Here is a 22,472-nt window from a genome sequence, read left to right on the forward strand (position 1 = left end):
ACTCCGGCTGAACAAGGAAAGAATGGAACATGAACTTGAGAAATGGAACGATACTTGACTTGAGGAACAACACAAAACCTCCGATAGACTTGAAAGAGTGGAATGAGAATAACGGGGAAGAAGATGACAACTTCTACCATGAATGAAATAGAGAGCATATTTAGAAGGAAACACTGAACGGAGTTGTTGGAAATTCAACAACAAAAGAATAAGCTTGTTGTGGACTTATGGATAACATCTCAAAAATTATGAGGTGATAACCGACCACAATCGAAAAAGATTGAATAGCTGAGGAGAACGAAGAAATGCCAAACTCCACTTCAGAAGAATATGGATAATTAATTGCACTTTGAGAAGCAAGAAGAAGATACTTGAGCTACGCCTACAAGAATCTTGATGAACACTTGAAGAATGACTTAAATCATGACGAGCCACCGTGAAGAACTCCGGCAACAAAAGATGATGAGATAGAATTGAAAGATTAAAAGAATAAGATAAAAGCCTTGCGATGATTTAGATGGAGGTTCCGACGAGATAAGCGAGAAAACTTGGAACTCCGGAAAGAAAAAAATGTAAACACTTGCGATTGGAATATATTCAACACGAACAAATTCCGAAGGAAGGGATTAATCAACTTGATGCAAGAAGAATAAGAATTATGTTATGCGTATCCTTCACCAATTTAAATTGATGACAAGCAATGGATTAGCAGACCACTTATTCGCGTTGGAAAAAATTACGGGGGGATATAGCGCCACATATGGGAAGGTCTTCAACGAACCACCGGTAGGATTGGAAAGAACGAATGAATATATGTGATAAGAACGGAAAAAGGAATCTTGAACGAACCACCGTAAGAATTCAAAATTGAATGACGAAAGAGAATGAATCATCGGGAAGAATTAGAAAAGCACGAAGATACTTGAGGGAATCTAGAGACAAGAGAACGAAGAGATCGCAAACTGATTAAAGAGCAAAGCACCGGAAGAATATGGAGATGAACGAAAAGGCATGAATATAGAATAATCGAAGAACGGATTTGAAAACTTAGAACGAAGAAATATTCTGAAATGGAGGCCTCCGGATCATTGAGATGGAAAACAACTCCTGAAATACTCCGGATGGGTGAAAATAATTGCACAACTTGTACCAATTTGATAGGATAACATCGAGTTAGCACCGCGAATCTCCGGGAGAACGGACAAGATTTAAGAGAAATTCTTCTTCGGTCTTCAAATGTTGCGAATGACGACGAGAAACACCATCAAAATTGTTGAGATACTCTGAGAGAATGAAAAGAGGAAAGATTGACCCGAACATGAGAGAATTTGAAGCGATCTTGGAGAAGACATCTGACTGATGAAATTCATACTTACGTCAAACTTCGAAAAGAATTTGAGAATAAGTCCAGAAAATTAGAAGAGTCAGGTAAGATCCTGGGAAAAGACCTATGGGTTATGGGCCCACTGAAGAGAAATCACCGTTGAAAAAGGATTGTTGAAGAGATAGATGATGCACCGGAATAATTGAAATATTTGAATGAGGTGACAACCTCAAATTAATTCGAACACAGCCGAATCTCCTGAGATGTCTTGAGTACTCCGGAAGGATAAACTGGCGAGAGGCAAACGAGCAAGGAAAACACTTGATCCAAGGAAAAGAATATGATCAAACCGAAAAACTTGAATTGAGTCCACCGGAGAAGAAAAGAGATGAAGAATGTCAAACGAGACTAGAATTCACCGGTTGAAATAACTTACGAAAGACTGAAGAGGTTCCGCACAAATGAAATTGATGCTCGCAAGAGACTCGGGCTCCGGGAAGAAGAGGGTGGGAGGGCGGGAAAACAAAGGCAACTTGGAAGGGAGAACCGACGAATAGCGTGAAGAGAAAACACCGGTTGAAATAATGCAAAGGCTTCGCACGAGTAGGATGGATACTCGATTACGGACTCCGGCTCCGAGAAGAGAAAAGGGTGGGCGGGTGGCAAAAGAAGACAACTGAGGATGGGGAAACAACGTCGGTTGAGAAAGCACTGAGGACTGATCTTGCAAAAGATGGCGAGGACCGAAACCACTCGAAGAGAAATGCGCCGGATTGAAAAGAGGATGGACAACGAACGAAAACTAACCGCGTGATCCTAAAGAAAAATTTGAAGGGGAAGAGGAGTAATTCAAAACACCTATGTCAAGATTCCTCACCAGAGCGACGAAGGGGCAGAGGAGTAAAAAGAATTCCTACTCTCCGATATAACTAGACTCCAAAAAAGATTTCTTCTAGACTCGACAACGGCCGACTACACGATCAATCAAGGGGGCTCCTAGGGTCGGTCGAGGCTCTGATACCAACTTGTCACGCCCAATATGCGACCCTATCCGAGAGGAACTTGAAGGTCCCACCAAGGATAGACCCGCATATTGAAACGCTTTTGCAAGGTGGATATCATTACATCAACATTACATAAAAGATGGGGATACATACAAAAGGCACAAACGCCCCAAGAATACACCAATACATCATACATAAGATCAACATCCGACTACGGATGAAACACAAACAGAAACTTAAACGACATCCACCCTGCTAGCCCAGGCTGCCGACCTGGAACCTATCCCCTAATCGAAGAAGAAGCAGAAGAAGAACTCCAATACAAGTAACATCGCTCTCGCGTCATGATCATCGCATAACCTATACCTGCAACTGTTGTTGTAGTAATCTGCGAGCCACGAGGACTCAGCAATCCCATTACCATGGGTATCAAGACTAGCAAAGCTTAATGGGTAAGGAAGGGGTAAAGTGGTGAAGTTGCAGCAGCGACTAAGTATGTATGATGGCTAACATACGCAAATAAGAGCGAGAAGAGAAGCAACGGAACGGTCGGGAAAATAGCAATGATCAAGAAGTGATCCTGAACTCCTACTTACGTCAGACATAACCCAAAAACCGTGTTCACTTCCCGGACTCCGCCAAAAAGAGACCATCACGGTTACACACTCGGTTGAAGCATTTTATTTAAGTCGAGTGTCAAGTTCACTACAACCGGACATTAACAAATTCCCATCTGCCACATAACCGCGGGCACGGGTTTCGAAAGATAATACCCTACAGGGGTGTCCCAACTTAGCCCATTATAAGCTCTCACAGTCAACGAAGGATATTCCTTCTCCCGGGAAGACCCGGTTAGTCTCAGAATCCCGGTTTACAAGACTTTTCGACAATGGTAAAACAAGACCAGCAAAGCCGCCCGATGTGTCACCAATCCCGATAGGAGTCGCACGTATCTCGTTCTCAGGACACACCGGATGAGCAAGACGTCGGGTTGGCATAGACCCTGGTTGCCCAGGGGGCGCCGGACATCGCTCGATTTGGACCAGCACTTGGAGAAGCACTGGCCCGGGGGTTTTAAAATAAAGATGACCCTCGGGATGCGCGACTCCCAAGGGAAAAAGCGTGGTGAGGCAAATGTGAAACCAAGGTTGGGCCTTGCTGGAAGAGTTTTATTCAAAGCGAACTGTCACGGGGGTCCCATAAATAACCCAACCGCGTAAGGGACGCAAAATCAAGGAACATAACACCGGTATGACGGAAACTAGGGCGGCAAGAGTGGAACAAAACACCAGGCATAAGGCCGAGCCTTCCACCCTTTACCAAGTATATAGATGCATTAATTAAATAAGAGATATTGTGATATTCCAACATAAACATAATCCAACATGGAGCAATCTTCATCTTCACCTGCAACTAGCAACGCTATAAGAGGGGCTGAGCAAAGCGGTAACATAGCCAAACAATGGTTTGCTAAGAAGGGTGAAAAGGTTAGAGGCTGACATGGCAATTTGGGAGGCTTGAAAAGCAAGTGATAGGTAGCGCAGCATAGCGAAAGAACGAAGCAACTAGCATAGCAATGATAGTAATGAGATCCAAGGTGACGGTCAACTTGCCTGAAATCCCGCTAGGAAGAAGAACGAGTCCATGAAGAAGATGAAGCCACGAAGACGAACCAAGCGTAGACGAACGAATCCTCACGATCGCAACGAAGCGGGAACTATCGAGAAGCACACAACATGGTAAACACACCACACATGAACAAGGCATGATGCTCAACCAAGTATAATGCATGACAAGGCAATATGAAGCTACTCATGGCAAGAGATGATGCATACAAGAACAACACATCAAGGCAAGGTTAAATGAGGCCGGAAACAACATATAACAAATCCGGTAAGTCCTCATATGCAAATTTAGAATTTGGTCCATATCTGAATAAACCTTCTGTTCAAGTTGTTAAACATCAAGTTAAGATGCACCAAGATGATCTACACGAAATTCTAGTCAAGTTACATATGAAGTTCATTTAATTTGGAGCTACGGCCTAGAAGCACTACTAGAAAAAAGGCTATAAATGGGATTGACACTAATGGCGCACCAGACAAGCGGTGCGCCATTAGTATATACTAATGGCGCACCACCTTCTGATACGCCATTAGAGTCGAAACTACTAATGGCGCACCTGGCCCAGGGTGCGCCATTAGTATCAAAAAAAATTTAACTAGTGCGCCTGTCCAAACATACTAATGACGCACCTGGCCCAGGGTGCGCCATTAGTATGAAAAAATTATTTTTTTTAACTAGTGCGCCTGTCCAAACATACTAATGGCGCATCCAGACACAGTGCGCCATTAGTAGTTGAAACTACTAATGGCGCACCTGGCCCAGGGTGTGCCATTAGTATGAAAAAAATATTATTTTTTAACTAGTGCGCCTGTCCAAACATACTAATGGCGCATCCAGACACAGTGCGCCATTAGTAGTTGAAACTACTAATGGCGCACCTGGCCCAGGGTGCGCCATTAGTATCAAAAAAAAATTAACTAGTGCGCCTGTCCAAACTTACTAATGGCGCATCCAGACACAGTGCGCCATTACTAGTTGTAACTAGTAATGGCGCACCTGCCCACGGTGCGCCATTAGTAATTATGTTTCAAAATATTTTTTCAATTTTTTTTTATTTTTATTTTTTAAACTACTAATGGCGCACCTGTGAGTGGTGCGCCATTAGTACTTCAACTACTAATGGCGCACCACTCCCACGGTGTGCCATTAGTAACTTGGCCAATTCCACCGAATGCACCCCCCCCCCCCCCCGTGGACCGCCTTTTCAGTTTTAATAAAAATAAAAGAAAATGATGGAAATGTCAAAAAAAAAAAATAAGTTTCCCATGTGATATGTGGTCTAGTTGTTGGGAAAATTAACAAATATGAATTTCGACTTTATTTGCAAAATCTCTCTAGAATTTCTTAAAATGGGCATAACTTTTGCATACGAACTCGGATGAAAAAGTTTTTTATATGAAAAATCATCTACTCGAAAAGTTACATCCGAATTTATTTGTTTTCAAAATACTAACAGAAAAAAAGATACGGGGCTTTCAAGATCTAGAGGCAAAAAAATTCAAAAAAATTCAAACTTACTAGTGGCGCACCGGTTGCTAGGTGCGCCACTAGTAACAGAAAAAAAAATATTTGTTTTGCATTTTTTTTGGATTTTTTTTCAAAAAATGATTCGTAATATGACAGGGAAGTTTCAAATATTTTTCAAAATTTCATCATACTCATGAATATGAACAAAGTCCTAGACATGAACAAGGTTTAATACGATTGATATGATAGATATATCAACAAGTGGCTGTTAAGTGAGGTGGTGCTGGGGTTGGATAGAACTGCGAAGTTAAGCGTGCTCGGGCTGGAGTAGTGTGAGGATGGGTGACCTTCCGGGAAGTTTGACCACTTAGTTGCGATTTGACTTGAGATTAAGCATATTGACCCGAGATTAAGAAAAAAAATTGACAAAATTTAAAAAAAATTTGAAAAACAAATTGACAAAATTTGAAAAAAATTTAAAAAAAATTGAAAAAAAATTACTGAAAAAAAATTACTAATGGCGCACCGTGGGATGGTGCGCCATTAGTATGCCAAAGCACCTGGGTATACATGGCCCCCTGGGAGGCATACTAATGGCGCACTGTTGTATATACTAATGGTGCATCTGGGGTGCGCCATTAGTATACCAGATACTAATGGCGCACCAGTGGTGCGCCATTAGTAAAATATACTAATGGCGTGCTACTAATGGCACACCACTAATGCGCCATTAATGGCCAAATTAGGTGCGCCATTAGTAGGCCTTTTCCTAGTAGTGAAGATATGAGCAAAGCAAGTTGAACATGGCATCGATGCAAAATGCATCCAAACATCAAGCAAACACACTCAAAACAAGGATGCAACAAGCTAATATGAAACTACATGCAAAACTAAGCAAGTTTCATGTAGAGCACACTCAAAACGGAGCAACGGTGCAACACATACACTCCAAACAAGATATAACAACAACCTGCCCAAAACAGCAACTAGGCATCTTGCAAGCATCAAAGCAATAAGCTACAACACTCTAACATGAGAGAAAAAGGCATGGACATTATGTACAGGTAAAGCATTACAAAACATGAGCACTGAGTCATTCCCATAAATCACTAGAACATGCTCAAAAGGACATGGCAAGATTGCAAATAATAACAGCTTCACAGACTTGGCAGAAATCACTGGACAAGACAGAAATAACATCTGGTTGCAATGTTTGGAGATAGAAAACAACATGCTACAGAAACATATCATAGCAAACAAAGGAATGGCATGAATCTACTAATTGCATAGACCAAAAGTCCCTTACTGATCACGAGCCAAAAAGGAACAGAAGATATGGAGGCACCCATGTAAACATAGCAAGTAATATGACAGATTCAGACTTAGCAGAAAAACTGAGCATGGCAATAACAGAATTATGAAGGCAGCTTTGCGAGCTCAAATAACTCATCACAAAGCATTTCATGGCATGTGAAGGCAACCAACAGTAAGATGGCATAATTATGAAGCTAAGCATGGCAAGAGCAAGTTCATAGGGTGCATGGATCACTAGCAAAACACATGTCAAAACTGAACTTACTGTTAGCAGGCTGACAGCAACATTATTTAGCAATTTGAGAGCAAGATTACAACAAGCTACAGCAAGCTATAAATGCAAACAAGGGCATGTATGGACACATCATAACATATACAACACAACATTCTTAGTGAACATCTCCAGACTATGCATAGAACTCATGGTAGCAGCAAGTTTACATAGCAAAAAAATATAACAGGCTCAGACTTAGCAGAAATGACGAAGTCACAGAAATCAGCAACATCACGGAGGCCACTTTGCATGCTTGTTCTAGTCACCACATAGATCACAAAAATAAAAGACAAGCACCTCCGTAAAGACGACATGATGTAGTTAAATACACATGTAGAGCTCATGTTCATAAGATCCACACATCAAATGCAAAAAAAATGACAAAACAACAAGTTCTGATAACAGACAGCAGTGAAAATCACATAGCACTCTTGCAACGATGCTTAGGGCATCAAGATTAACTCAAACGAGCATGGCACAAAGAACAAAATGGAGATAATCTCATGGTGAACATTTTCATATATTACACGCACAAAACGGAGCAGCACACATAAAGATATGGCATGACAAACATATGCACATGATATTGAAAATCTGGGACTTAGAAGAAAAATGGACCTCGGGGAAAATGGGACGGGATGGACCCGGGACGAGCGGATCCAGGGGCACGAGGGCGCGTTTGGATCGGGGGAGTGGTGGATCTCGTCCACTCCTCGGATCCGGCCGGAGCTCTCACCGGAGGAGCACCGGTGATGAGCGGGGCATGGCGGCGCGAGGGGAGGCGAGGTCCGGGCGGCGGCCGGCGCGGAATGCGGTGACGCGCACCGGCGAGGAGGAGGCGGCGGCCGGCATGGGGCGGGACGCCGGCGGGGCGCGGGGCGGAGCCCGGCGGCGGTGGCGAGGTGAGGTCGGGCGGCGGTGGTCGACGGCGGGGCGGGGCGCGCCAGCGGCGGCAAAGGGAGCCTGGCGGTGCGGGAGGCCGGCGAGCGGGCGGCGAAGCTCCGACGAGAGCTTGGAGGCGAGCGGCGGCGCGCTTGGGGCGGCTCGGGCCCCGATGGGCTCGGGCGGGCCGCGCCTGGGCCGAGCGGGCCCGCGGCAGCGCGCGGTGGGAACGGCGGCGGCGGGGACACGTGGCGGCGGCGGGACGCCGTCGGCGGGGCAGACATGCCCGGCGCGGTGGAGGGGAGGTGGAGCTAGGGTTTGCCCGAAAATTCGAGGGAGGGGACTAATTTATAAGTAGAGCGAGCTAGGAGAGTCCAAATGGGGTGTGGTTTTCGCCCACACGATCGTGATCGAATGGCGGAGAGCATGGAGGGGGTTTTGCTGGGTTAGTGGGCTGTGGTGAAGGGGTGCTGGGCTGCAAAGAGAGAGGGGTTTCCGGGGCACGCGGTTAACTGTTGGGGCATCAAACGACCTCCAAATGGAACGAAATTTGACGGGCGGTCTGCCGGTGCTATACCAAGGCCACTCGGAAAATCTCGGCCCATTCTGAAAAAGTTCTTCTCCCGCTCACGAAACAAGGTCTGAGAGGGGCGACGGGCGCATGCGAGTGTGTCTGTGCTCAGAACGGACAATGGAGAGAACTGGGAGGACCCGAACGGATGCAAGTTTTGAAAAACATGCAAATGAAAAGCAGATGATGATATGGCAAAATGCAACACGCAAGTAAAAGACATGGCAACACGACGAATAACTGGAAGACACCTGGCGCATCGAATCCGGGGCGTTACAGCAGTCGCTAGTGGCCGGAAATGCCAAATTTGGCGGCGGTGGTTGCAGCCGCAGATCCACCTGTTTTTCACCGGTGATGGGACGAGGCGACATAAATCCAAGTGGTAGCGGATAGCAGCAGAGGCTATGGAGCGTCCCCAGTAGCGGGCGGCGCTCGCGCAAATGCGGTGCGGGAGTGGAGGAGAGGCACGGCTTTTACTCAACGCCGAGCGGTGGAGTATATTTTGGTAGAAAGTTGGGGCCGGAGTAAAAAATTTACTCTCTTACGACAGATTGGGGAACGGCTAGGTGCCGGTTAGAGGAGTAAAACCGAATTTTTACTCCTCTAGCCAGTTACAAGGGTTCGGTTAGAAATGCCCTTACAACCCACACAATCTTCGGTTCACGGTGTGGAAGCAATGTATATGGTTACATTTTTTTGGCGGGGAAAAGGAGTTTATATTGTTTAACCATTGGAGTAGTCTTTAGTACATAGGCTAGGAACAACCCGCACGATCTTCGGTTCCCGGCCCTGAAGCAAGCCACACCGCGGTGCGCTCCTCTACTTTGCCAACATTAGCCAAGTGGTTCACTCCATTCGGTTCACGAGCTACGTGAAATTGCATGAAGAACTCCCTTCCATCTTACATCAGTCTTCTAGCCTCATCAACAAGCATGAAATACTTGTGTTGTCCCCACATGTCGGTGTGACCATGTTATACGTGACAAGGCAGTCCGTTGCCACTTCAACATGACACTGTGTCCGTCGGCATACCCAGGAGATGCCCTCCATGCATGCATACAGCTCGGCCTACAGAGGTTCTGTGCAAGATTAAAGCACACGATAAGATGAGAGGATAATGTCTCCATTGTCATCACGAATGATCATCCAATCACCAGCGATGCTCGAATGCTCGCAAAAAGAGTCGTCGACGTTCAGCTTCAGCCACCCCTCAGGTAGTGGCGTCCAGTTTTTCGATAGCTTAGGCATGTCACCAGCATGCGATAACGGCCGAGCTCTTGGTGCATCCTGCACCACTTGCTTCTCTGTCACTAGACCACCTTACGGGCTGCATTGGATGCCGATCAGAGACTCCGCATAGCTCAGGGGGCTAGCGTCCGGATGAGTCCATGGGTGGCGCTGGCTTATCGTGCGTCAACTTGTTCCTAACATGCCAGTAGTGCCACAAGGTTATCATGAGCTTCATATGATCAAACTCCGGCAAGTCACACATGTGTTACAGTAGCCTCTCCGCTTCGATTTGCTGGATGCTCAAAACATCAGGTAGGCTTGGGACGGCGTCTCCTCCCTTTGTCCTTCCTGTAAGAAAAGGCGGCTAGGGTTTATGCTTCCCGTCAGTGGCGCCGCCGATCTCCCACATGTCCTGTGGCCTTAGGGTCATGGGTGCGCGGTGGATCCCGGCCCTTGCCGGTGGGAGGGCTCCGTTTTCAAGTTTTTCTTCAAATTTTGTCAGGGTTTGTGTCCTGCTCAAGAAGACGAGACGTTGGCGGCTTCTTGAAAATGGAGTAAGGTTCTCCCCGCCTAGCCCCCGTTCCAATGGTGTGTCTAGCATCGTCGGTGGGCGTGTGGAGGTGTGTCTCTGGTGGATCTCGCGGGATTTGGTCGGTGTTTGTCTTTGGTGGATCCGCTCGGATCCGGTCTTTGTTTGTCTTTGTTCATGTGTCTTCAGGTTGGATCCTTCCGATCTAAAATTCTCTTCATCGGCGGCAGTTGCGGTTCTGGGGCATTGTCCTATGGGACCTTAGCACGACGACTTGCCGACTGTCTACTACTACAAGTTGTGCCCGGCTCCAGCGAGGGAGGGGCGATGACGGCGGCGCGCCTTCGGCTCTCTTCAGTGCTTGTAGTCATCGCTAGGTGGTTGCTACCTCTTGAGCATGCGTTGGTTTTCCCTTGAAGAGGAAAGGGTGATGCAGCAAAGTAACGTAAGTATTTCCCTCAGTTTTTGAGAACCAAGGTATCAATCCAGTAGGAGCTTACACACAAGTCGTCTTATACCTGCACAAACAAATAAGAACCTTGCAACCAACACGATAAAGGGGTTGTCAATCCCTTCACGGCCACATGCAAAAGTGAGATCTGATAGAAATAATAAGATAAATATTTTTGGTATTTTTTATGATATATATTTGAAAGTAAAGATTGCAAAATAAAAGACGGAAGAAATAGTAAATTGATAGGAAAATAATATGATGGAAGAAAGACCCGGGGGACATATGTTTCACTAGTGGCTTCTCTCAAGATAGCAAATTCTACGGTGGGTGAACAAATTACTCTCGAGCAATTGATAGAAAAGCGCATAGTTATGAGAATATCTAGGCATGATCATGTATATAGGCATCACGTCCGCGACAAGTAGACCGAAACGATTCTGCATCTACTACTATTACTCCACACACCGACCGCTATCCAGCATGCATCTGGAGTATTAAGTTCATAAGAACAGAGTAATGCATTAGGCAAGATGACATGATGTAGAGGGATAAACTCAAGCAATATGCTATAAACCCCATCTTTTTATCCTCGATGGCAACAATACAATATGTGCCTTGCTGCCCCTGCTGTCACTGAGAAAGGACACCGCAAGATTGAACCCAAAGCTAAGCACATCTCCCATTGCAAGGAAGATCAATCTAGTAGGCCAAACCAAACTGATAATTCGAAGAGACTTGCAAAGATAACAAATCATACATATAAGAATTCAGAGAAGAACCAAATATTGTTCATAGATAATCTTGGTCATAAACCCAGAATTCATCAGATCTCGACAAACGCACCGCAAAAAGAATTACATCGAATAGATCTCCAAGAGAATCGAGGAGAACTCTGTATTGAGATCAAAAGAGAGAGAAGAAGCCATCTAGCTAATAACTATGGACCGAAGGTCTGTGGTAAACTACTCACACATCATCAGAGCGGCTATGGTGTTAATGTAGAAGCCCTCCGTGATCGATTCCCCCTCCGGCGGAGCGCCGGAAAAGGCCCCAAGATGGGATCTCACGGGTATAGAAGGTTGCGGCGGTGGAAATAGGGTTTTGTGGTGCTCCCGGATGTTTTCAGGGTATATGAGTATATATAGGCGAAGGAAGGAGGTCGGTGGAGCCACGAGGGGCCCACGAGGGTGGGGGCGCGCCTACCCCCCCCCCCCCCGGCGCGCCTCTCTACCTCATTGCTTCCTTGACGTCCACTCCAAGTCTCCTGGATTGCGTTTGTTCTAAAAAATAACTCTCCCGAAGGTTTCATTCCGTTTGGATTCCGTGATCGATGCCCCCTCCGGCGAAGCTCCGGAAAAGGCCCCAAGATGGGATCTCACGGGTATAGAAGGTTGCGGCGGTGGAATTAGCTTTTTGGCTCCGTATCTGGTAGTTTGGGGGTAGTAGGTATATATATGAGGAAGAAGTACGTCGGTGGAGCAAGGTGGGCCCCACGAGGGTGGAGGGCGCGCCCCCTACCTCGTGCCTTCCTCGTTGATGTCTTGACGTAGGGTCCAAGTCCTCTGGATCACGTTCGTTCCAAAAATCACGTTCCCAAAGGTTTCATTCCGTTTGGACTACGTTTGATATTCTTTTTCTGCGAAACATTCAAACAGGCAAAAGAACAGCAATTTGCACTGGGCCTTTGGTTAGTAGGTTAGTCCCAAAAATAATATAAAAGTGTATAATAAAGCCCATTAAACATCCAAAACAGATAATATAATAGCATGGAACAATCAAAAATTATAGATACGTTGGAGACGTATCTAGCATCCCCAAGCTTAATTCCTGCTCGTCCTCGAGTAGGTAAATGATAAAAACAGAATTTTTGATGTGGAATGCTACCTAGCATAATTTTCAAAGTAATTTTCTTTATTGTGGCATAAATGTTCAGATCCAAAAGATTCAAGACAAAAGTGTAATATTGGCATAAAATAATAATACTTCAAGCATACTAACAAAGCAATCATGTCTTCTCAAAATAACTTGGCCAAAGAAAGTCATCCCTACAAAATCATATAGTCTGGCTATGCTCTATCTTCACCACACAAAATATTTAAATCATGCACAACCCCGATGACATGCCAAGCAATTGTTTCATACTTTTGATGTTCTCAAACTATTTCAATCTTCATGCAATACATGAGCGTGAGCCATGGACATAGCACTATATGTGGAATAGAATGGTGGTTGTGGAGAAGACAAAAAGGAGAAGATAGTCTCACATCAACTAGGCGTATCAACGGGCTGTGGAGATGCCCATCAATAAATATCAATGTGAGTGAGTAGGGATTGCCATGCAACGGATGCACTAGAGCTATACGTGTATGAAAGCTCAACAAAAGAAACTAAGTGGGTGTGCATCCAACTCGCTTGCTAACGAAGACCTAGGGCATTTTGAGGAAGCCCATCATTGGAATATACAAGCCAAGTTCTATAATGAAAAATTCCCACTAGTATATGAAAGTGACAACATAGGAGACTCTCTATCATGAATATCATTGTGCTACTTTGAAGCACAAGTGTGGTAAAAGGATAGTAACATTGTCCCTTCTCTCTTTTTCTCTCATTTTTTTATTTATTTTTTTATTTGGGCCTTTTCTCTTTTTTATGGCCTCTTTTTTTTCTTGTCTTTTTTTTCATCCGGAGTCTCATCCCGACTTGTGGGGGAATCATGGTCTCCATCATCCTTTCCTCACTTGGGACAATGCTCTAATAATGATGATCATCTCACTTTTATTTACTTACAACTCAAAAATCATAACTCAATACTTAGAACAAAATATGACTATGTGAATGCCTTCGGCGGTGTACCGGGATATGCAATGAATCAAGAGCGACATGTATGAAAGAATTATAAGGGTGGCTTTGCCACAAATACGATATCAACTACATGATCATGCAAAGCAATATGACAATGATGAAACGTGACATAACAAATGGAACAATGGTAAGTTGCATGGCAATATATCTCGGAATGGCTATGGGAATGCCATAATAGGTAGGTATGGTGGCTGTTTTGAGGAAGGTAATGGTGGGTGTATGATACCGGCGAAAGGTGCGCGGTATTAGAGAGGCTAGCAATGGTGGAAGGGTGAGAGTGCGTATAATCCATGGACTCAACATTAGTCATAAAGAACTCACATACTTATTGCAAAAATCTATTAGTTATCGAAACAAAGTACTACGCGCATGCTCCTAGGGGGATAGATTGGTAGGAAAAGACCATCGCTCATCCCCGACCGCCACTCATAAGGAAGACAATCAATAAATAAATCATGCTCCGACTTCATCACATAACGGTTCACCATACGTGCATGCTACGGGAATCACAAACTTTAGAACAAGTATTTGTCAAATTCACAACTACTCAACTAGCGTGACTCTAATATCACCATCTTCATATCTCAAAACAATTATCAAGTATCAAACTTCTCATAGTATTCTATGCACTTTATATGATAGTTTTTATTATACCTATCTTGGATGTTCATCATATTAGGACTAATTTTATAGCCAAAGAAAACTACCATGCTGCTCTATAGGAATTTCAAAATAATATAAGTGAAGCATGAGAGATAAATAATTTCCATAAAATAAAACCACCACCGTGCTCTAAAAAGATATAAGCGGAGCACTAGAGCAAAATTATCTAGCTCAAAAGATATAAGTGAAGCACATAGAGTATTCTAATAAATCCCGATTCATGTGTGTCTCTCCAAAAGGTGTGTACAGCAAGGATGATTGTGGTAAACTAAAAAGCAAAGACTCAAGTCATACAAGACGCTCCAAGCAAAACACATATCATGTGGTGAATAAAAATATAGCCTCAAGTGAAGTTACCGATGGATGAAGACGAAATAGGGGATGCCTTCCGGGGCATCCCCAAGCTTAGGCTTTTGGTTGTCCTTGAATTTTACCTTGGGGTGCCTTGGGAATCCCCAAGCTTAGGCTCTTGCCACTCCTTGTTCCATAATCCATCAAATCTTTACCCAAAACTTAAAAACTTCACAACACCAAACTCAACCGAAAATCTCATGAGCTCCGTTAGTATAAGAAAACAAATCACCACTTCAAGGTACTGTAATGAACTCATTCTTTATTTATATTGGTGTTAAACATACTGTATTCCAACTTCTCTATGGTTCATACCCCCCGATACTAGCCATAGATTCATCAAAATAAGCAAACAACACACGAAAAACAGAATCTGTCAAAAAACAGAACAGTCTGTAGTAATCTGGATCAAACATATACTTCTGTAACTCCAAAAATTCTGAAATAAATTGGTGGACGTGAGGAATTTTTCTATTAATCATCTGCAAAAGGAATCAACCTAAAAGCACTCTCCAGTAAAAAATGGCAGCTAATCTCGTGAGCGCTAAAGTTTCTGTTTTTTACAGCAAGATCATAAAGACTTCACCCAAGTCTTCCCAAAGGTTCTACTAGGCACAAACACTAACTAAAACATAAAACCAAATCTAAACAGAGGCTAGATGAATTATTTATTACTAAACAGAAACAAAAAGCAAGAAACTAAAATAAAATTGGGTTGCCTCCCAACAAGCGCTATCGTTTAACACCCTTAGCTAGGCATAAAAACGAGAATAGATCTAGGTATTGCCATCTTTGGTGTTGGGAAAGAAAAGAGAAACTTTCTTATCTATAGCATTTATCTTTCTATTTTGAGAAAGCACGTGGCCATTAAGCAGGCTACGGAAATTTGCATCTAAGCTAGTCTTCATTTCTTTGATAATTTCATTTTGATAAAAGCACAAAAGAGAGGTGGATCCAACCTTCTCACTCATGGGGTGCCCAGATATAGTTTTCATCTTTTCATAGGTATCTATGGGATCCCCCTCAAGAAAACCTTCTTCAAAAATAGAATCTAAAACTTGCTTGAACGAAGAGGGTAAGCCAACATAAAAGCTTTTTAGGTATATCTCAATTTGGTATTGAGGCACATAGCTAGCTCGGATCCTTAATAACCTATCCCAAGCATCTTTTAAAGACTCATCAAGTAAATAACGAAAAATTCCGGGGTCATCTTCATTGAAATTATTCAAACCCTCATTGATAACCCTGGTAGGTCTTTCCATAGCATCATTATTTATGAGCCTAGAGAGGACAGAGGGACTAACCAAAGTATTAAAACCCGGGAGAGAACCCTTAGCCCTTTTTGATTCGTCCATGGTGAAAGAAAAACAAAAGGGAAAGAGGCGAATAAAACGGCAAAGGTGAAGTGGGGGAGAGGAAAACGAGAGGCAAATGGAAAATAATGTAATGTGAGGGATAAGAGTTTGTGATGGGTACTTGGTATGTCTTGACTTGACTTGACTTGACGTAAGCCTCCCCGGCAACGGCGCCAGAAATCCTTCTTGCTACCTCTTGAGCATGCGTTGGTTTTTCCTTGAAGAGGAAAGGGTGATGCAGCAAAGTAATGTAAGTATTTCCCTCAGTTTTTGAGAACCAAGGTATCAATCCAGTAGGAGGTTACACACAAGTCGCCTTATACCTGCACAAACATATAAGAACCTTGCAACCAACACGATAAAGGGGTTGTCAATCCCTTCATCGCCACTTGCAAAAGTGAGGTCTGATAGAAATAATAAGATAAATATTTTTGGTATTTTTATGATATAGATTGGAAAGTAAAGATTGCAAAATAAAAGACGGAAGAAATAGTAAATTGATAGGAAAATAATATGATGGAAGATAGACCCGGGGGCCATAGGTTTCACTAGTGGCTTCTCTCAAGATAGCAAATTCTACGGTGGGTGAACAAATTACTCTCGAGCAATTGATAGAAAAGCGCATAGTTATGAGAATATCTAGGCATGATCATGTATATAGGCATCACGTCCGCGACAAGTAGACCGAAACGATTATGCATCTACTACTATTACTCCACACACCGACCGCTATCTAGCATGCATCTAGAGTATTAAGTTCATAAGAACAGAGCAATGCATTAGGCAAGATGACATGATGTAGAGGGATAAACTCAAGCAATATGATATAAACCCCATCTTTTTATCCTCGATGGCAACAATACAATACGTGCCTTGCTGCCCTGTTGTCACTGGGAAAGGACACCGCAAGATTGAATCCAAAGCTAAGCACATCTCCCATTGCAAGAAAGATCAATCTAGTAGGCGAAACCAAACTGATAATTCGAAGAGACTTGCAAAGATAACAAATCATACATATAAGAATTCAGAGAAGAACCAAATATTGTTCATAGCTAATCCTGATCATAAACCCACAATTCATTGGATCTCGGCAAACACACCGTAAAAAGAATTACATCGAATAGATCTCCAAGAGAATCGAGGAGAACTTTGTATTGAGATCCAAAGAGAGAGAAGAAGCCATCTAGCTAATAACTATGGACCCGAAGGTCTGTGGTAAACTACTCACACATCATCGGAGAGGCTATGGTGTTGATGTAGAAGCCCTCCGTGATCGATTCCCCCTCTGGCGGAGCGCCGGAAAAGGCCCCAAGATGGGATCTCACGGGTACAGAAGGTTGCGGCGGTGGAAATAGGGTTTCATGGTGCTCTCGGATGTTTTTAAGGTATCTGAGTATGTATAGGCGAAGGAAGGAGCACGGTGGAGCCACGAGGGGCCCATGAGGGTGGGGGCGCGCCTCCCTGCCTCGTGGCTTCCTCGTTGCTTCCTTAACGTCCACTCCAAGTCTCCTGGATTGCGTTTGTTCCAAAAATAACTCTCCCGAAGTTTTCATTCCGTTTGGATTCTGTTTGATATTCCTTTTTTGTGAAACACTGAAATAGGCAAAAAAACAGCAATTTGCACTGGGCCTTTGGTTAGTAGGTTAGTCCCAAAAATAATATAAAAGTGTATAATAAAGCCCATTAAACATCCAAAACAGATAATATAATAGCATGGAAGAATTAAAAATTATAGATACGTTGGAGATGTATCAGTGGTCTATGAATCTGGATGTAATTTTTATTATTTCTGGTGTTCATTGTACTACCATGATTGAAGATGAATAGATCGACAGTTTCCCGCAAAAAAATCAGGTATGCTCCAATGTTCCGCCTGTTGGGGAACGTAGTATTTCAAAAAAATTCCTACGATCACGCAAGATCTATCTAGGAGATGCATAGCAACGAGCGGGGAGAGTGTGTCCACGTACCCTCATAGACCGAAAGCGGAAGCGTTTAGTAACGTGGTTGATGTAGTCGAACGTCTTCGCGATCCAACTGATCAAGTACCGAACGCACGGCACCTCCGCGATCTGCACATGTTCGGCTCAGTGACGTCCCTCGAATTCTAGATCCAGCTGAGGCCGAGGGAGAGTTTCGTGAGCACGACGGCGTGGTGACGGTGATGATGAAATTACCGGCGCAGGGCTTCGCCTAAGCACTACAACAATATGACCGAGGTGGTAAACTGTGGAGGGGGCACCGCACACGGCTAAAGATCAACTTGTGTCTATGGGGTGCCCCCCTGCCCCCGTATATAAAGGAGCAAGGGGGAGGCCGGCCGGCCCTCATAGGGCGCGCCCAAGGGGGGCAATCCTACTCCAAGTAGGAGTTGGATCCCCCCTTTCCTAGTCCAACTAGGAGAAGATGGAAGAAGAGGGAAAAGAGAAGGAAGGAGGGGGCGCCGCCCCTCCCCCTAGTCCAATTCGGACTAGGCCCATGGGGGTGGCGGGCCAGCCCTTGGCTGCCCCTCTCTCTTTCCCCAAGGCCCAATAAGGCCCATTACTTCTCCGGTGGTTCCGATAACCCTTCCGGCACTCCGATATTTATCCGGTGACCCCCAGAACTCATCCGGTGTCCGAATAACATCATCCAATATATCATTCTTTATGTCTCGACCATTTAGAGACTCCTCGTCATGTCCGTGATCTCATTTGGGACTCCGAACAAACTTCGGTCATCAAATCACATAACTCATAATACAAATCGTCATCGAACGTTAAGCGTGCGGACCCTACGGGTTCGAGAACTATGTAGACATGACCGAGACACATCTCCGGTCAATAACCAATAACGGAACCTGGATGCTCATATCGGGTCCTACATATTCTACGAAGATCCTTATCGGTCAAAACGCATAACAACATACGTTGTTCCCATTGTCATCGGTATGTTACTTGCCCGAGATTCGATCGTCGGTATCATCATACCTAGTTCAATCTCGTTACCGGCAAGTCTCTTTACTCGTTCCGTAAAGCATCATCCCGCAACTAACTCATTATTCACTTTGCTTGCAAGGCTTATAGTGATGATCATTACGGAGAGGGCCCAGAGATACCTCTCCGATACACGGAGTGACAACTCCTAATCTAGATCTATGCCAAATCAACAAACACCATCGGAGACACCTGTAGAGCATCTTTATAATCACCCAGTTACGTTGTGACGTTTGATAGCACACTAAGTGTTCCTCCGGTATTCGGGAGTTGCATAATCTCATAGTCAGAGGAACATGTATAAGTCATGAAGAAAGCAATAGCAATAAAACTAAACGATCATTATGCTAAGCTAACGAATGGGTCTTGTCCATCACATCTCCCTTTCATCAAATGACAACACATGTCTATGGCTAGGAAACTTAACCATCTTTGATTAACGAGCTAGTCAAGTAGAGGCATACTAGGGACACTTTGTTTTGTCTATGTATTCACACATGTATCAAGTTTCCGGTTAATACAATTCTAGCATGAATAATAAACATTTATCATGATATAAGGAAATAAAATAATAACTTTATTATTGCCTCTAGGGCATATTTCCTTCACCGCCATTGCATGCCAACGCACCGCCGCTAACAGGCATCTGCAAAAGGCATGAAAAGTGTCCTCCGGCTCCATCGCAAAGAGGGGGCATGCGTGAGAAATCTCAAGACCTCGGTGTTTTTTATTAAACCACGTAGGTAAATAGTCGGTTATTAAGAGCCAGATGAACGTGCAAACCTTAGGAGGAGCAGGGCACCTCCAAATAAAAGCCCAGACCACGTCATCCGTCCAGTGCCCTACTGATTCCGACTGAAGAAGGTCAAAGATGATCCTCCAGCGCCAGTCGATAAATGCTCCACACAGAGAAGACACTGCTTCGCTCCAGGGCCCAAGCAAGGTGATCGTCACCCATTCGTGGCGATGTGTGAATTTTCAATAACTCCTATACATCTACTAGAAAAAAGATGTCACAAAGTACATCCACATGCCAAGCACCATCACTACTAGAAAAAGGGTCATCTGTCCCGGTTGGCAATTCCTCTTGAGTTGCTCGCATACGATCTGGTGGTAGGAGTTCATCCCGCATCCGAAAGATCTAATTTGAAGAAGGGGGTCAATACATATATATATATATATATATATATATATATGAATAAATGAAACTCAACACAAATGATGGTAATAAAATAAAATTGTGAATATTATTGCTTACGCACTTCATATTGTTCGTCAGAGTAGCCCCGCTCACAGGTCGTGTGGCGGATGGACTTGCAAACGTAGTATCCACAGAAATCATTCCCTTGTTCCTGCCACAACCACTTTAAAAGAAATAGATGTCAATCAAAATGATTAGCAAGCATGCTAAATGGTATTGATGAAACTAGCGCTTGAATCACTAGGAGATGCGCGCAACATGCTACTATAGTACTTACTTTCGGGTGTCTAAAATTGCAGCTTCTTCGCCAGTCCCGGAGCTTTTTTGGTGAATTTTCTCCAAACCCTGCCAGACAAAGAAAACAATTACTTGATATCAGGAAATGAACAAAGTTGCTGATATGGTGGATAATGATCGATTTAACTTACTTCTCGAGCATTTGAGTCATGTCCGCATAGTCCTGGGGATCTTTTCGTCTCGAGTCTAAGACGGTTACTAGTCCCTGCTCAAGCTTAATCTCTAGGAGAATATAGTGGAAGCTGTGCACGCATGCATAAGTCATCAATTACATTACTATAACCTGGACTAATAAGGGAAACCGAATATGCACAAGACAGTAACACTCACTTGAAGTTGTAAGGAAAGAGTATTATATCTTTGTTTTCATTTATTACCAACGATTGTAGCAAGTTGGCCTCGGTATTTTCGGCATGATATTTAACCTCACTTGCATCTATGAGATTTGTGTTAATGAACCCAATATCATCGATTTGTCTTTTCTTCAATTCGGTGATCTTCAATCTGCATAATATAGTGAGGATAATTATAAATACATGCAATGAAAGAGCTGACCTATATAGAGAGACTTAGTGACAGAAGTAGTACTACTTGCAGACAGTAGCAAGTGACCGTTGATTTATCGAGGGCCTTTTGATTGAAAAACTGGAAGAACTCCTCAAATGGAATATTCAACAGTTCAATTCCAACGAGGTCATGCTCCTCTTTAACTCTTAGCGTCAAAGTATTCCTCCCCCCAGACTCTCTGCAGGTTTTCATGTACCAATCATGGAATCTTCGCATCATCTTTGTTAGAGATCTTTCATCTTTGACGAGAGGCTTCCCGTACTCGTATCTGTGTTCCTCCACCTCCAAGAAATCATAATGTACATCGTCGGGCAGGTAATCTCCAAGATTGCTATAACCGGGCACCATCCTCGGATCATTAGCGACGATGTCGCTAGACACCTTGAGCGGGGGGCACGATTGGTTCGCTTGTTCGCCGAGATGGGCAATTTTTTCCCAGCTCGTCGTTCTTTTAACCATTGATCACTGACAGTACTTCCCGACCGCTCCGCTTTGAAAAATGTCTTTGCAATAATGCGCTCATAGTTGCCTTTCGGCGGAGACTTTGGTGGTTTTGTCAGGGCAGCCAGAGTGCACTTCGCTTTCACCGGATCTACCTTCTCCTCCGGAGGTGGATGTTTCTTTGCTTTCACCCCTTGAAAGAAGTCCGTCACTTCGGCTCGCACAATCTTCGCGTTCTCCTCCGGGGTCCTCTCGTATGGTAACTTCTCTGGAGTCTTCAGAGAAGGACCGAATCTGTATTGCCTCCCGCCTCTGGCTGTACTGCTAGACGCCGGCAGAGCAGACGGAGCAGCTGCGGCCGTCTTCTTTCCTTGCTTACGAGGCGGAGGAGAAGGACTACGACGCGCCGGAGCAGCTAGAGCGGCGGCGGGTCTCTTCCGCCCTTGCTGACGAGGCGGAGAAGAAGGAGGCTGGCTGCTCGGGCGCGCCGGCGCAGGCGGAGAAGGAGGCGGAGTGCCGCCACGCGCCGGAGAAGGTGGCTGAGTGCCCTGATCACTCGCCGGAGGAGGAGGTGGAGGACGAGGCGGAGTGCCCTTACTCGCCGGAGGAGGAGGAGGAGGCAGAGGCGTCTAGTTCGGAAGGTTGATGAGCTCCTTCCGCCATAGGCATGGAGTCTTCAGAGCAGGACCCAGCCGAGTCTCCCCTTCACCGGTAGGGTGGTCAAGCTGGAGGTCCTCAAATCCATCCGTTATTTCGTCCACCGTCACCCTAGCATATCCTTCTGGAATCGGACGACCGTGAAAAGTTGCGCCGGGTTCAAGAGGTCGAACAGAGCCGACAGCCGCCTTGACTTTGAAGTTCTGCCATTGCGTCGTAAGGTGGCAATGTTGAGACTCCGTGATAGCATCCACGGGGTAGCTAGCTGGAGCCGTCAAGACATGCTCCAGCTGAAGCAGCTTGGTGGAAGCCACGCTGCTTCTGCGCTGAGATGGCGGGGTAGTTTCGGCAGGTCGCTTGCTGCGAGCTACGTCTCGTTCCTCTAGCGCTTGAACCCTTTCGTGCAGCTTCTGAATTTGGGTCTGCTC

The sequence above is a fragment of the Aegilops tauschii genome, chromosome 3 (assembly GCF_002575655.3).
Source record: "Aegilops tauschii subsp. strangulata cultivar AL8/78 chromosome 3, Aet v6.0, whole genome shotgun sequence".
In the NCBI taxonomy this organism is placed as follows: Eukaryota; Viridiplantae; Streptophyta; class Magnoliopsida; order Poales; family Poaceae; genus Aegilops; species Aegilops tauschii.